This window comes from Triticum dicoccoides, chromosome 6A (assembly GCF_002162155.2).
Source record: "Triticum dicoccoides isolate Atlit2015 ecotype Zavitan chromosome 6A, WEW_v2.0, whole genome shotgun sequence".
Classification (NCBI taxonomy): Eukaryota; Viridiplantae; Streptophyta; class Magnoliopsida; order Poales; family Poaceae; genus Triticum; species Triticum dicoccoides.
This window is the reverse complement of record NC_041390.1, coordinates 91,896,378-91,901,397: the sequence shown is the minus strand read 5'-3', so window position 1 is coordinate 91,901,397 and position 5,020 is coordinate 91,896,378.

Below are 5,020 nucleotides of genomic sequence, written 5' to 3'. Positions count from 1 at the left end.
TCAGTTTTAGAAAAAACAAAAGAAAATGATGGAAATGTCAATAAAAGAAAATAAGTTTCCCATGTGATATGTGGTCTAGTTGTTGGGAAAATTTACAAATATGAATTTCGACTTTATTTACAAAATCTCTCTAGAATTTGTAAAATGGGCATAACTTTTGCATACGAACTCGGATTAAAAAGTTTTTTATATGAAAAATCATCTACTCGAAAAGTTACATCAGATGGAGACCGCCTATGGCCTATTTGCAAATTTGTAGAATCCTCAAATTCCAAAAGGAAAAAAAGTTATGCTCAAATTTCAGTTTTTTAAATTTTCAGTAAATCTGGTCAAACTATGGTCAAACTACTTATTCAAGAAGTATTAGTGTTACTAAATAATTATTCAAGAATATTAGTGTTATTAAATAATTATTCCACCTTTTTTGAATTTTGGTCAAATCTGGTCAAACTATGGTCAAACTGTGGTCAAACAATGGTCAAACTACTTATTCAAGAAATATTAGTGTTACTAAAAAAATATTGTTTTTTAGAACAATAGTTTCGAACTCAAACAGTGAAATATGTGACTTCATGCTCAAGCTAAATTCCTGAGGGTTAATAGGATTGACATCTTACTATTGTCAGGAAAACAACAAGTGCAGACTTGGAAACGAGGGAGAATAGAACCCGGAAGTTAAGCGTGCTCAGGCTGGAGTAGTGAGAGGATGGGTGACTGTTCGGGAAGTTAGATGATTTGGAGTGATGAGGGTTGATTAGAGATTAAATTGAGCAGTGATGAGGGGTGATTAGAGATTAGAGGTTAAAATAATTCAGAAATTTGAAAATAAAAAAATTTCAAAAAAAAATTCAAAAATTTTTTCAAAACAAAAGATCAGAAAATTTCCTTTAGTACCGGTTGGTGTTACCAACCGGGACTAAAGGTGGACCGGCCACGTGGAGGGCCTTTAGTCCCGGTTCTGGATTGAACCGGGACTAAAGGGTTAGGGCATTAGTACCGACCCTTTAGTCCCGGTTCCAGAACCGGGACTAAAGGCCCTTATGAACCGGGACTAAAGGCCCTTTTTCTACCAGTGATATCCTTGATACCATTACCGGAGGGAATTTCTTGGGTAGCCATACTTTTGATTCTTATAATGCTATGATAGACTTATTTGGCTCACCACCTCTTTTGGTTAATGGAACTATATTAACTTTGGAGCATGATATGCAAAGGCTTGAAATTATTGAAAACAAAGTTGCTACTATTGAATCAATTGAAAATCTAGATAAAAAGATTCATAATCAAATCACTCAATATGGGTCTAAGGTAGGAATGACTTTGAAAAATATTAAGGAGAAGGAACCCATGGTAGATGAGAAAATAAATCTAGATTCCTCTAGAATCGATAAACTTGAGGGTATCATTACCAATTTGGGAACCGCTTTTTCTTCCGCAAAGAATACTCCTAGTCCTCCCACTAAAATTGCTAAGCTTATGTATGTTCCTAAGAATAAGGGTGAATCATCTAGTAAGGAAACTGCGGATCTTAAATCTATAAGTATTCATCCCGATGTTTTTGATTTCATTAAAGAACCATTTGCTACAAATGAATTTTTTGATCTTGTGCCTAAAAGTTTGATAATTACTAAAAAGAAAGAGATCCCTAAGAAAGATGGCTCATTGAAGAATTGCCTTCCAAAGATGGCAACACCTAGATCTATCCTCGCTTTTATGCCTAGCTAGGGGCGTTAAACGATAGCGCTTGTTGGGAGGCAACCCAATTTTATTTTTATTCCTTGCTTTTTGCTCCTGTTTAGTAATAAATAAATTATCTGTACTCTGTTTTGATTGTGTTTTTTGTGCTTAATTAGTGTTTGTGCCAAGTAGAACCGTTGGGAAGACTTGGGGAAAGTCTTGTTGAACTTGCTGTAAAAAACAGAAACTTTAGTGCTCACGAGAACTGCTGTAATTTTTATTTGAAGAGTGCTATTTAGTTAATTATTTTTGCCGATGATTAATATATAAATTCCTCACGTCCAGAAATTTATTTTAGAATTTTTGGGGTTCTAGATCTTGCGCTAGCTACAGATTACTACAGACTGTTTTGTTTTTGATAGATTCTGTTTTTAGTGTGTTGTTTGCTTATTTTGATGAATCTATGGCTAGTAAAATAGTTTATAATCCATAGAGAAGTTGGAATACAGTAGGTTTAACACCAATATAAATAAATAATGAGTTCATTACAGTACCTTGAAGTGGTCTTTTGTTTTCTTTCTCTAACGGAGCTCACGAGATTTCTATTGAGTTTTGTGTTGTGAAGTTTTCAAGTTTTGGGTGAATTCTTTTGATGGATTATGGAACAAGGAGTGGAAAGAGCCTAAGCTTGGGGATGTCCATGGCACCCCCAAGATAATCCAAGGACACCAAAAAGTCAAAGCTTGGGGATGCCCCAGAAGGCATCCCCTCTTTCGTCCACTTCCATCGGTAATTTACTTGGAGCTATATTTTTATTCACCAACATGATATGTGTTTTGCTTGGAGTGTCTTGTATTATTTGTGTCTTTGTTTGTTAGTATGCCACAATCATCCTTGCTGTACACACCTTTTGAGAGAGCCATAGTTGAATTGAAATTTGATAGAATACTCTATGTGCTTCACTTAAATCTTTTGAGCTATGTAGTTTTGCTCTATGTGCTTCACTTATATCTTTTCAGCGTTGAAATTTTGCTCTATGTGCTTCACTTAGATCTTTTAGAGCACGGTGGTGGTTTGTTTTAAAGAAACTATGATCTCTCAGGCTTCACTTAAATTATTTTGAGAGTCGTAATAGCATGGTAATTTGCTTAATAATAACTTGCTTGGTATTCAAGATTTGTGAAACTTTCTTTTGAGTGCGTTGAATACTAAGAGAAGATTGAAGCATGATAATTGTTTTGAGATATGGAGGTGATAATATTAGAGTTATGCTAGTTTAGTAGTTGTGAATTTAAAGAATACTTGTGTTAAAGTTTGTGATTCCCGTAGCATGCACGTATGGTGAACCGTTATGTGATGAAGTCGGAGCATAATTTATTTATTGATTATCTTCCTTATGAGTGGCGGTCGGGGACGAGCGATGGTCTTTTCCTACCAATCTATCCCTCTAGGAGCATGTGCGTAATACTTTGCTTTGATAACTTCTAGATTTTTGAAATAAGTATATGAGTTCTTTATGACTAATGTTGAGTCCATGGATTATATGCACTTTTTTCCCATCCTTCCACCATTGCTAGCCTCTCTAATATCGTGCACTTTCGCCGGTATCATACACCCACCATATACCTTCCTCAAAACAGCCACCATACCTACCTATCATGGCATTTTCATAGCCATTCCGAGATATATTGCCATGCAACTTTCCACCGTTCTGTTTATTATGACACGCTCCATCATTGTCATATTGCTAGCATGATCATGTAGTTGGCATCGTATTTGTGGCAAAGCCACCATTCATAATTCTTTCATACATGTCACTCTTGATTCATTGCATATCCCGGTACACCGCCAGAGGCATTCATATAGAGTTATATTTGTTCTAAGTATCGAGTTGTAATTGTTGAGTTGTAAGAAAAATAAAAGTGTGATGATCATCATTTTCTAGAGCATTTTCCCAAGTGAGGAAAGGATGATGGAGACTATGATTCCCCCATAAGTCGGGATGAGACTCCGGACGAAAAAAAGGAGGCCATAAAAAAAGAGAAAAGGCCCAAATAAAAAAATGAGAGAAAAAGAGATAAGTGACAATGTTACTATCCTTTTACCACAGTTTTGCTTCAAAGTAGCACCATGATCTTCATGATAGAGAGTCTCTCGTTATGTCACTTCATATACTAGTGGGAATTTTTCATTATAGAACTTGGCTTGTATATTCCAATGATGGGCTTCCTCAAATTGCCCTAGGTCTTCGTGAGCAAGCGAGTTGGATGCACACCCACTTAGTTTATTTTGATGAGCTTTCATATACTTATAGCTCTAGTGCATCCGTTGCATGGCAATCCCTACTCAGTCACATTGATATCTATTGATGGGCATCTCCATAGCCCGTTGATACGCCTAGTTGATGTGAGACTATCTTCCCCTCTTTTTGTCTTCTCCACAACCACCCTTCTATTCCACATAGTGCTATGTCCATGGCTCACACTCATGTATTGCGTGAAGATTGAAAAAGTTTTGAAAAAGTTAGAGTATGAAACAATTGCTTGGCTTGTCATCGGGGTTGTGCATGATTTAAATACTTTGTGTGGTGAAGATAGAGCTGATGGGTTTCGTAGTAATTTCAAAAATTTTCCTATGCACACGCAAGACCATGTGATGCATAGCAAGGAGGGGGGGAGTGTGATCTACATACCTAGTAGATCGACAACGGAAGCGTTTGGTTGATGTAGTCGTACGTCTTCACGATCCGACCGATCAAGCACCGAAAGTACGGCACCTCCGAGTTCTAGCACATGTTCAGCTCGATGACGATCCCCAGACTCCGATCCAGCAAAGTGTCGGGGAAGAGTTCCGTCAGCACAACGGCGTGGTGACGATCTTGATGCACTACAGTAGCAGGGCTTCGCCTAAACTCTGCTACAGTATTATCGATGACTATGGTGGCTGGGGGCGCCGCACACGGCTAAGGAATAGATCACGTGGATCAACTTGTGTGTTCTAGGGTGCCTCTGCCTCAGTATATAAAGGACCAAAGGGGGGAGGCTGGCCAGCCACATAGGGCGCGCCAGGAGAGTCCTACTCCCTCTGGGAGTAGGATTCCCCCCAATCCTAGTTGGAATAGGATTTGTGGAGGGGGGAAAAGAGAGAGAGGGGCCGGCCCCCTCTCCTTGTCCAATTCGGACCAAGGGAGGGGAGGGGCGCGCGGCCCATGTAGGGCTGCCTCTTCTCTTTTCCACTAAGGCCCATCATGGCCCATTTAGCTCCCGGGGGGTTCCGATAACCTCCCGGTACTCCGGTAAAATCCCGATTTCACCCGGAACACTTCCGATATCCAAACATAGGC